At 33.0% G+C, this 12,846-nt stretch overlaps 1 protein-coding gene across 1 annotated transcript in view; it reads left to right on the forward strand.

The window, feature by feature from the left end:
- The first annotated feature begins 2,390 nt into the window (after positions 1-2,390).
- LOC105731215 (N-deacetylase and N-sulfotransferase 4) overlaps positions 2,391-12,846 on the forward strand; it is a 282,122-nt gene continuing 271,666 nt past the window's right edge. The window contains exon 1 of the mRNA XM_064383738.1: positions 2,391-2,813. The gene's annotated coding sequence lies outside the window, so the exon portion shown is untranslated. The remainder of the gene's footprint in view (positions 2,814-12,846) is intronic.

Here is a 12,846-nt window from a genome sequence, read left to right on the forward strand (position 1 = left end):
TTCTCACTCATAGGTGGGTGTTGAACAATGAGAACACATGGACACAGGGAGGGAGCACTATACACTGGGGTCTGTTGAGGGGGAGAGGGGGGATAGAGGGGGGTGGGGAGTTGGGGAGGGATAGCATGGGGAGAAATGCCAGATATAGGTGAAGGGGAGGAAGGCAGCAAATCACATTGCCACATATGTACCTATGCAACAACCTTGCAAGTTTTTCACATGTACCCCAAAACCTAAAATGCAATAAAAAAAAAAAAAGAAAATAAAAGAAAATATGGAAACAAAAAAAAATAAAAAATAATATAAAGACCTTAAGTATTTTATAATCGTTTTTCATTTAAATCATTTTTCTAAAAGTAAGACTTAAAAATAATCACCCAACTTGAATAAAGAAAAAGGCACTATTAGTAAGCCAAACTATATACAATAGAGAATCTTCAATTGGCTTTTACAATTTATACTATTGTATTTATCAGCTGTTAGTGTTTGGTGATGATGATATTCTAGTAATAATGATTTTATTATGACATTGTGGAAATATTTAACTGCAGTTTATCCATTTTGAATTTTGCTGTGTATCACTACGAAAATTCTTTTTTTTTTTTTTTTTTTTTGAGACAGTCTCTCTCTGTTGTCAGGCTGGAGGGCAGTGGCGCTATCTTGGCTCACTGAAATTTCCACCTCCCAGGTTCAAGCAAATCTCCTGCCTCAGCCTCCCGAGTAGCTGAGACTACAGGTACACACCACCACGCCCAGCTAATTTTTGTATTTTTAGTAGAAATGGGGTTTCACCATGTTGGCCAGGATGGTCTCGATCTCTTGTCTTCATGATCCACCCTTCTTGGCCTTCCTAAGTGCTGAGATTACAGGTGTGAGTCACCATGCCCAGCCCCAACTTGATCTTCCAAATGTTTCAAAAGGTAGTATGAAGTACCTGAACTCTTTAATTATTTTTAAAACATAAATTTTTTTCTTTAATATATTTTAGTCTGTGAATCTGAAAAACAACTGATGCATGACCTAGGCTGTAATAGATTATATTTATTGTTTATGAATTATTATGGCAAATATTTTATATTTATTGTTTATGAAATATTATGGCAAATATTTTTTTAACTTGCTAGATTTTCCCTCTATCCTCTGTATAGCATATATCTACGGCTTGCTAACCGTCAAAACCTTGTGCAGTATAATAACACCACCAACCCTGGTGCATTAAAATTATTCTTCTGAAAAACCACATCATCAATAAATTCTAAGCTTTCACATCATCAACAAATTCTAAGTTTTGAAGGATTCCCTCCTATCCTTACTTCCCAGTCCTACAGAGGGTAACACTGAAACCACCACAGTATTTCAAGTAGAACTACTACCTACAACCAAAGACACCAATATACCTGAGGAAGACTTGGAGTTGAGAAAAAGTTGGAGCTCTTTTCTGTAGCCTATAAGGGGTGTTGGGCCAAATTATCATTAACATATCTTATTCCACTAAATTAAATGATAGAGACTAAAGAATGTACCAAAGCAAGAAAAGCCCAAGGAATCATGTCATCTGGAATGAAGACATGTACCTGAAAGCACTTTACTTTCACCTTGCATATATTCTAACGAATAAGTTTAAAGAACTTTATGTAAAGTATACAAGAGTACTTGATAGTACCTTTATGTGTTTACATGAGTTAACAGAAAATAAATAACGGGTAATCTTCATCTTATATTGCCAAATTAAAAATGAAAAGAGACATGGAGACAATTTTTGTTAGTGTGGAGAATAGAAAAGAACTTTTCCATAATAATCCAGTAATTTACCTTAATTACTAAAACAATGCACACAATAAATGCACACTCACATACTCTTTCTTTTCTTCTAACATTTATTATGGTCTAAAATGCTATTACTAACTTCAGGAGTATGTAGCTTACAAATACTTGTCTGAGTTTCCTATTGCTCATTGCTGGCTTTTGTTGAGTTTGCAATTTGTGTTTAACTGGCACATATTTATAGCAGAAAATCCTGTCTTGAACTTTTCTCATTTTGTCCAATAGAATCTCGTGGTACAATGTCATAGCTGCAAAGTGGAATTCTATACTCAAATTTCATAGGAAATAGTCCAACTGTGCAATGAAAGATTATGCAAATCTTCAAGGAGCATCTAATCAATCACCGCGGTGTGAGAGGAATGCAGCCCATCGCTGAATTAGCTTCTGTTGGAATGTATTCATGTGTAACATCCCACTGACTGGATGACATCACAACAGCTCCAGGTCCTTGAAAGTCTTGAGGATGATTAGCTGAAGGAATTGGCTGTTTCTGCCAATCATAATCCGGCAAAGCTGCCTTTATAGTTCTGGAGATATGAGAGAGAGGGAGGGAGGGAAAGACCGACTACAGCTAAACAAGAGGCACAGCAGCACTAGCAACAGCAGAGCAGGAGCAGCTGGTATTCCGGTGATTAAATAGTTCTCATAGCCTTTTTGCTGTACTCGGTCTGCTCCCTGGTGTAATTCTCGTGTCCAAGAAGGAAGCTGCATTTTAACGGTGTGCCGAACAGAGGTTTGAATCATTCCAGCTGGCTGCTTGTTTTGAAAAGGACAATGTGTATATAAATAAAAGGACTCTGTTGGAAGAGTTCAGATACTGAGACTGGAGCTAGAGAGTGCTCTTGGAATATTGTTGAGGCAGATTGCATGAACTGAAAGCTCCTTCTAATTAACCTGGAGCCAAGTGAACCTGAATACTGGATATCTCATGTTCTAACTGGGGATAAATTCAAGTTAGGAAAAGACAAAATATTGAAATGCTTCTCTAGGTAAGTTACTGCTTCATTTGCTGAAACCGAGACATGTACAATAAATGAATATGTGTTGCTTAGCTATGTAAACTAGTCAGACACAATAAAGTTTTTGTGAAAGATTTATGTGGAAGCAGATAATATTTTAAAACCAAATTCAATCTACCTTTTTCGCATGTGTGTGCTTACCTGTCATCCTGCTTTACAGAAGTTATATTTGCACGTAAATAGAAAATACAGTCCTGCCTAAAAGATATAACTTGAGAAAATTTAAACAGTTGCCAGAACATTTGCATAGAAAATATCTTATTTGATAACAATTTTAGCCTTTTCATATTAAAATCACCAATTTTACAAACTCAACATCCAAAGTTAACTGTAGGGTTCTAAATATTTCGCCAAGAAGTGTTACTGAAAACATGGCATTCAAATTACCGAAGATGGGAACTCTTCTTCTTTGGACCTCAGATTTATAGGCATGCTCTGTTCTAATGGTCTGCTTTAGAGAAACAGCTGTCACAGACATTTGAAATTGTATGATGCAGTCATAAATTGCTTATAAAGACATAGATGTTTTCCTCCTACCTCCTATTATAAAAGAAAAATAAATTCTTAGAACAATATATGTCATATGCCCTAAGCATAGTTTCCTAGGACAGAAAGCTTTATGATATACCTCCAATTTCTTCAAGCACAGAATAAGTTGGAAAACAAGAAATGCTGTTTAAATATGGTTTTACTCATTCTTTTTAATATCTCTGTTTGAGGAAGCTAAATAAGAAAATTTAAACCTTATTTTATTACAGTTTGTCCTGATTAATAAAATTCTATATTCTTTAGAGTTTCTTAGTTTTTTAAGTGATATGTTTTGTTTATTATGATAAGTTATACTGTGAGTTCCTCATACAGCTTTAGAAAGTTTTAAGTTTATGCTTTATCATGTCTCTTTCAAACTCACTTTTGCTTGTTTTCATGGTGCCTTCTATCAGAATATTTTTCATTGGCTCAATATTGTAAATACTTTAACATGAATTGCATACCAAAACATTGATGTGTTTCTTTAACTCTCAGAATGATTTTAGTTATCCACTTTCTCACCTACTTCATGGTTAAAATCCTGTGAGTTTTCCGACCCAAGAGAAAATTAATAAAGATAAAAGTTATTGTAATTGGTTGAATTTCCCCAAAACTATAAGGCAATGAATTTTCTCTACAAAGATTTAAAGGTTTTTTTTTAATATCAAAAGAGTAATTTACTCTACTCTATTAAAAGTATGCCAGTTAGCTATATCTCAATGTCACATAGGTTCTGTGCTGGTCGTGTGTGTGTGTGTGTGTGTGTGTAAAGCAAGTTTATGTATGTGTATGTAAAGCAAGTTGTGTGTGTGGGTGTAAAGCACTGATTAGAACAGTCTAAGTCTTCAACTGGAATGCATAAAAAAGCAACTGATTAACAAGCAAAATATACTTGCCATTTACATTTATCTCAATACATAAATGGGAAGTTAAGCCTACTGTTATTGTTGACATTTTTAAAAATAAGAAATCCTGTGATGATACATTATGATGATCAATATTAAATAATGTTTACATTGATAGACGCTCATAATAAGCTAAGCAGGAAGATTTTTAGAAATTGAATACTAGGTAGCATGGACCTTTTAACTCTATCTGAATGGCATCTGGTTACCACTAAGACTGATACATAAAAATCCTTTCAAAAAATTGTAATACGTTTGACTTATTAACTATAACATGAAAATCACTCTTAAATAAAATATATATGTCCAATTTAAAAACTTAGACATTATTTTTAAATAAAAGGAAGGTAAAACCTCATGAAAATTTGAATATTTATTTTTCATTGATTAATGCACATGTATATAAATAATAAATAAAATGTAAATATACACAAATTATATTTTGTTTTCTGCAAGATAGGCATATTAAGAAATGTGTCATTTTAAATATATTATTCTAAATAACAAACGGAAGTATATAGGGAGTTGGGGACTATTTTTATACGTAAATATGTTGTCATAATTTGGAATTTCTATAACTGATAAAATAGAAACAGACGCTGTCACTTATGTTTACCTCAGGAAGATAATGATCTTTTATATTTTATTTGAGATTAAAACTGTTATACCTATTCTTTCTTCTCCCAAAAAAAGCATTTTGTCATTGGATTTAAAATAAACTTAATTCAACCTCAATACTAACATTAGTTCTTAAAGGTACTAAATAAATGCTTCTAACCCAGTAATACAGTTGTCTCCAATAGATCAAATGTTTGTATGATCCCCTTGTACTTTCTTTTTGAGTGGAAAAGGGGCCTTTGGAAATAAAATCCAAAGATCAAACTTTCTGTGCATCATTTACAAGCAACTACTAAGGGAAAAGAGACAGCATTTAGCATACTGTGTTCAAACTAGAAGATTCTGGCTGATGCTTCCTCCCCAGATTTAGAAAGCAGCTGGGGAAACATAAAATAAAGCTAGAATATCAGCCCTGGCTGGAAGCCAAGACAGAGAAGCTGTGCACCCAGAAGGCTAATTCTTTCTGGGCTAAAATTCATTGATAATGCATTATGTTTACAGTCTAACCTGAAGTGTTACTTTTTTCTCCAGTACAAACCGTGGGATATTTAAAGAACAAATATATTTTCTAAGTAGAGCTAAATTTTAAAGTAACAAGGGTTTCTTCTTTATTAAAAGTTGCTCTATTGAAAAAATGCAAATAACTTCTATAAAGTACAAACTTCTATAAAATACAGTTTACATTCAAGGAAAGAAAAAGAAATAAAGATGAGATGCATCATCTAACCATGATCATCGAGAGACAGCGAGATCAGAAATGCCACACATGGATACATGCCAAAACAAAGAAATGTGAAGGTTCTATTAAAGTACTTGGCCTAGTAAAACTTACATTAAAGGTATGCATACTAAACCATGTTGTAGCATATATCTTCTGAAGGTAGACAAATAGACAACAAACACAAGGTGAACTCTCATTATGTACCCCCACATAACTAGGAAAAAAAGAAATCATGTTTTCTGCTGATTTATTTGAAGTTTAGGAAGTGAGAGAAATGGGTCAGGTGTGAGACACAACGTTACTGCCTTCAACCATCATGATAAAACATCTAGCCAGCCTTTGCTTTAACACTTCAGGAAACTTTCAGCTATGCTGTTATGCAGGGTGTTAAATGCACTATTTTTGAAAGTTATTTTCAGCAAGCTTAAGAAGTTAGAGGTGTTATTTGCAATGCAGAATGTGTACACATATATACAGTTATTTCTAATAGAGATAGTCCTATTTCCAAGCTTTCTTTATCTCAGTTGTCTAAGAAAAACTATCACTTTCTAGAGGTGACAAATCTAAAATTTCTTTTAGAAATAATATTGAATTGAAAACAGATTTCCTTAAAAGCCAAAATAGTCTGAAAATGAATTCCAAACTCATTGATAACTGCAGGCATTTCAAGGCAAAAATATTTGTTTTGAAATGTGAATAGTAAATTGCCCTTCATTCCTGCAGGTAAACATATTTGCTGACATAACTTAATGTATTTATTTCCTTTGACTTGTTATAGTTCGTCTATATTCATCAGCATTCAGAAAATTCGTGCCATAAAATAGGTTATAATAAAATAAACTACATATGACAGATTAAATAATGGCTTTCAAATGACCCTCTGAGGTCATTTACATACATAGGCTATTTTAGACGTATCTTTTAAAAGAGATAATATGCTTCATTGGCACTAAATGAACAGTTGTGTTTAATTAGTTCAAAGTTTTTTAAAAACAGAAGGGTTAAAACTATGTCTGAATGCTTGAGAATATAAATTGATACTGTACTTAGAAAACAAAAGCAAGACTGGCGAGAAACAAAAGTGATGACTAGTGAATTATACAATTGGGACTTCTGTACTAAATCCAATTTGTACTCTGTTTTGAAATTATCATTTTAAATATTTGAAGATTTCAATGAAGAAAGCAATTTTAGCAAGCTAATAAACACACGCGTTTTATGTGTGGCCACATGCTCCATTTGTTCTCAAATTAGGGGAATTTCTCTATTTTGAAAATTTCACCAATTGAACTTATGTTGTTATTTATTTCAAATATTTAACCTCCTTTTTAAAAGTTCTTGATGGAACGCATCTTAAACTATAACCACGTGGAAGCTGAAAGTTAGCTTGGCCAAGGTGGCTATATTCAAGTACAAAGTAAATGGAGAAATGCTTCCTTAATCACTTTTCCCTTGCTCCTTTCTTTTCTCTCTTTCTTTTACTTATTTTTTCTTTCCCTTCCCTTCTCTATCTTTCTTTTCCTATTATTTTTCTTCATTATTTTCTCTCTTCCTCACTTCTTATTTTACTTTTTTCCTTCCTTCCTTCCTTCCTCCCTCCCTCCTTTCCTTCCTTCCTTCCTTCCTCTCTTCCTTCCTTCTTTCCTTCTTGCTTTCGTACCTTCCTCTTGTCTTTTTTGCTTCCTTCCTCCCTTTTTCCTTCCTTCCTTTTTTTTCTACTCATTTTGCCACTTTGGCTTACATGCTCCCTTGCATAATTTGAAAGCAAATCACTCATTTTTAGTATTGCAGCAATTACTAATCTAAAGATCTGGTTTGAACACAAAGTGGGGAAAATGAAGAGAAACAGTAGGTTAAACCACAGTAAGCAATAGAGGACAAGTAAAATAGGGTGGGAAGTTTATTTTGGAGAAATAGTGATATCAACCTTAAAATGTGGACTGTTCTACCTATAAATTTCCATTTAATTTGCTAAATTTATTTAAGTAGAATTCTTTGCTCCCTTTTCCTATGCTCCCTTTTTAATATTAGTCACATCTTTTCCATATAGCAAATACACCTTAGTGGTAAAAGAATAAAGTAATAATAATAAATATAAATAATTATTCTACAGAAATTTTAAATCCCTTAGATTGTTTTTATATCTAGTAGTTTAAATACATCAATGTTTATCTGCAGCCCAAAGGCCAACTGCCATGCTAGTGGAAAAAAAAGAGAGAAGGGAAAGTGATTTCGCACATTTAGATGCTTTGGCTTGATTCCATCCTGGATCAGAAATTCAATTGTAAACCGCTGATCCACAGAATTTGTCATATTTCATCAGACATCTCAAAAGAGCTCTTCTTCTTGATGTACTGAATACTCTTTCATGCCACATAACAATCATTTAAAGCTCAGAAATAAATATAGCATCACTAAAGATTAATACAAGGAAAGGTAACAGATGCAGAGATGCATATGCTCCTGTGAATGCATATAACAGTCCTAATTCTATTCATTAAAGTGCAAGTGAATAATTAGAATCAGAATTTAAATTTGGTTTCTCAACCAACCTTTCACTAATAGTTATGTCAATTCATTTGAGATTTTGTGTACTGTAGTAAGTAAAATAAAACACAATTAATAAAATATACTACCAATTTATCTAAAGTATTATGGTTCCTGATATCTCAGTTTTTGAATTTTCTTTCCTTGGAATAGGACATTTTGTAGATAACCATAGGAATAATGCCAAAATTGATCAATTGAGGTTGAACTCAATTCAGAACATAAATTACTCTGTCTGGACATATTTTTCACCTTAGACAGAAAAATAACTTTTTTACTTTTGCTCAATAATGTTCATAACAATAATTATAATAAATATTATTTTCTATTAATTTTAATATGTGTCAGACACCATCCAAGTTACTAGAGTGAACAGAATAGCTCTCAGGAGGCTTATATTATCATGCTATAAAACTGACAGTAAGTAAATAAACACCCCACCATAGTGGCTGTGAGTGCTCTAAGGATGAGTCAAGGTGGTGCATTAAAAGCTGTATGTGAAAGTGATAGGGCTGGTCAGGAAATGCCTTTCTTATAAGGCAGAATCTCAGAAAATCTATATGAAACATACATGTCAAATCGAGTAACATTATTATTATTTTATCTTGCAGAAAAATGTGATGAGGAGTAGCAATTTCTTGTAATTCGCAAGGTGACAAGCTGAATTTGGTGACAAGCTAATTCTATTGATTATCCTCCTCAGGTCTGTGAAGTTGTTTGGGAGAATTTAAGACAGGCCACACTCTTAGTGTTACTTTCTCTGGGAAGTAGAAAAACTAATTCATTTTAGAAAATAGAATTCTCACCTTTGCTTCTATTCTTTATAGTTCTAAGTATTAAAAAGTATTATGTGCATAAATTATCTCAAATTATTGGTTTTTAAAATTTTTTCTCATAGCCTGAAATTCAATGCTATTTATTTCCTTCTTTAATTTTATTTAGAGACGGAGTTTAGCAGTGGAGCAATTGTAGCCCACTACAACCTCAAACTCCTGGGCTCAAGCACCGTTCTGCATCAGGCTCTCAAGAAGCTGGGACTATAGGTGCACATCACTTCACCCAGCTAATTTTATTATTAGTATTTTTTGTAAAGATGGAGTGTTGGTATGTTGCCCAGGCTGGCCTCAAATTCCTGGCCTCAGCAATCTTCCTGCCTCACCTTCACATAGTACTGGGATTATAGGCAAGAGCCACTGTGCCTGGTCTCAATTCTATTATTAAAACTGAGGCAGCAGAGGAGCTGGCTCCCTATCTCATTCTCCCAAATTGGTGGGGGTAAGAACCAATATTCTACAACATCCTCAATTGGTTGTAATGATGGACCTAACATAATGAAATAAAGAAGATCAATGTAATTCTTAGTATCCGTGGGTCCATCTGTGAATTCAAGTAAGTGCAATTGAAAAAATACTTTAAAAAAATAGATGTTTGTGTCTGTACTAAACACGTGAAGGCATTTTTTCCTGACATTAATCTCTAAATAATACAGTATAACAGCTATGTACATATTATTCACATTGTATTAGGTATTATAAGTAATCTAGAAATGACCTAAAGTATACAGGAGGATTTGTGTTGTTTCTATGCAATACTATGCCATTTTATATAGAGGCTTCAGTATCTCTGGATTTCGGTCTTGGAAGGTTTGGGGGAGGAACCAATCCTTATAACAAGAGATGACTGTTTTCTGTATTTTTAATTTCTCCAATTATAAAATTACCTCAAACTTAACAAGAACCAAAAGTTTGATGACACTAATACAATTCTAATACGAACTTACAACGCATAATAGAACCATAGTGTCAACATCAAGGAAAGAGTTATCTGTAATCCTATTTAATACAAGTCTGACATTATTTGGCCTGTTCATCATTCTATTTCCCCATGCCTTGTATGAATAGCAGCCTTCTTTGACTTTCCTCTTCCCCCATGGTGAACCAGATATTTTTGCACTACCCCCACACAGTTCCATCATGGCACTTATTACCTTATGATGTAATTGCTATATGTGTATCAGTGCTTCCCATTTATCCGAAAGCTTTTTGATGGCAGGAATGCTTAGAGAGTGCTTGACCAATAATCAATAGATATCAAGGGTTTGATTAATGTAAAATGTAAGACAACATCTGGCAACTATGCTATATGAGTAATAACTGAAAAACCCAGTAATATTTAAAGGAGAAAAGGCTAAGAGAGAAAAGTACAGTTGCCTTTATATATTGAATACTTTTTTATCAGAGGGGAATTTGTTTTATATTATGTGACACTAACAGACTAAGCTATGAAAGATATAGAAGTTGTTTCTATGCAATGTCTGGTAGAACAATACTAAAAATCAGTGAGATTCCACTCAATCAAAGCAACCAACACAGGCTGGAATGCTGCATGTCCAGAAGACTTTTGTGGAAGGAATTTTTGCCTTGAGTAGAAGATAAAGGCTGGCTGCCAAGGTTTCTTGTTGTTTTTCCTTGTGTCACTATGAGAAGTATGGACAAAGGTTTTAGAGTGAACACTTTGCCCACCAAAATCCCAGCTCTAGCAGTTGGCTGGAAGACTGGTCAACATAATTCAAGTAAATAACAATTGGGTAAAATTACACAGTGGAAATGTATTACTCAGGATATGCTCTAGAGTCAAAAAGCAAATTTTCATAAAAGAATTATTTACAAGATGTACAATTTTATAAAGAAAATGAAATAATAAATTTATTAAGTGACAGTTTATTTTTTAATGTACTGTTCTTTTGAGCCAGTCCAGGAAAGAAAACATGTCAACATTAGAGGAATGAATAAGAAAAATACTTTTGCTTTCCATAAACTTCTAAATTTTAAGGAATGCAGAGATTGACTTAATTATAATGACTTTTTGTAGAAGCCTTCATGTAAACAAATGTGAATTAGTTTAAAGATGAGATTATATTGTTACATATTGGAAGGCAGGTGTTAACCTTGGTTTCCACAAAATCAGGATTCCAAGCCTAGCTTTGCCCTGACTCATGATAGAACCTTGAAAAACCTAACTCTTCCCCGCTTCAGGTTCATGATCTTGGATGGGGTAATAGTAATTCATAGACTTGCTGAGACAGCTAAATGTGACAATAAGCCCAAAATTTCTAGTACAAAGTGGGAAACAAGAGATTTTAAATTAGTATCAAGTTTTAATTACATGTGTCAGTACTCTGACTTTGGCCTGCAATGTGACATTTTATACTGATTTAAAGTAACCCAAGTGATTAGTATTGACTGTTTCCAATTTTTTTCACTTGGAGATAATGATCTAAGTCACCTTTTTCTACTGTCTCTACTGTATTGTTTATCATATATTTTAATATTAATAACATTCCATCTAACTTCAAGGATCAAATTTCATTCACCAACATTTTAATGTGATTCATCATGACCTTGAAAATTAACTAACATTCAAAAATTTTCAGGAAAACATACTGTATCCCAAGGGAAAAAAAGTTAGAAAAAGGGCCAAACAGTTTTCCTTGATTTTCTGACATGCTGGAGTAAGCGGAAACATGGAATTCGAAGAGGACAAAGACAAAGATTCAGAAACTACAGCTGGATAGGATAAAGACAAATGCAAATATTTCCTAGCTGGTCTTCCAACCAACTGCCAGAGCAGGAAGGTAGGTGAAGAGAGTATTTATTCTGAAGTCTTTATACACATTTCTTGTAGTGACACAATAAAAACACAAGAAACCTTCCTGGCCACCATCTGTCTCTTACTTAAGGCTGTAGTAATTCCTTCCACAAAAGTAATTTGGAAAACATAATACACTACTTTAAATTATTAATCACTAATGTTGACCTAGACTGAGAGTAAAAAGATATAAACTATATTCTAAGTTGCCACAAATGTGCTGATAAATTTTAAATTGATCTCATGGTTTCCACGTGTAAAACAAGACCACTTTTTCTTTTTTTCTCAAAATATATTTTGAATATCAACACTATATTTCACATTTCTAAATCTCTCAGTATTTTTTACCGAACAACATTGCTAAGTGAATTATTTTGGTACAGTGTCTAGTATTCTTTTAAAGCATCCATAAGTAACTATTGTGATAATTCTAGATGCCAGTCATCAAGTATTAAAATAGGAACATCTCAAGAAATGTTGTCTCTGTCAAGTAGCAGAATATGTGAAATCACTCCAAAGCTCTTCTCTTGAGTTTTTATCATGCTTTTCTAATTTTTGAGAATTGTGTAACCTGAATTAGTTTTTGGTGGAAGAATAATATTCTATACAGGATATAGTTACATGTTACTATCCATGTTACATGTTACTATCCTTGTTATCCAAGCTGGTGTTTTATTTATTAGTTTCTAAAAGATAAAATAACATAAAATAAAAGGAAATTTAAAATAGCAGATGTACCTGTGAAATAGAGTGGAATATGCCTCTTATGATAAAGGATAATCCCATCATTTTGTGTGTTGTGTAAAATTAAGAATGCTCTGTAGTAAACAAAAGGTGGAAATTTTAACTATAAGGTATATAAAATATATAGTTAGAAAATAAAAAAATCAAAAGAAAATATCAGCATTGCCTATTTCAATAAAATTCTTTTATAAGTCTTGAGCACAGTGATGATAATTTTACTTCATGATATTTAAGGTACCAACATAGAGCAGAGGCAATAAAAGAGGAGATTTAGAATTAATTTAAAAATGTG

Source organism: Aotus nancymaae, unplaced genomic scaffold (assembly GCF_030222135.1).
Source record: "Aotus nancymaae isolate 86718 unplaced genomic scaffold, 86718_ANA_hifiasm-v0.15.2.pri h1tg000033l, whole genome shotgun sequence".
Lineage (NCBI taxonomy): Eukaryota > Metazoa > Chordata > Mammalia > Primates > Aotidae > Aotus > Aotus nancymaae.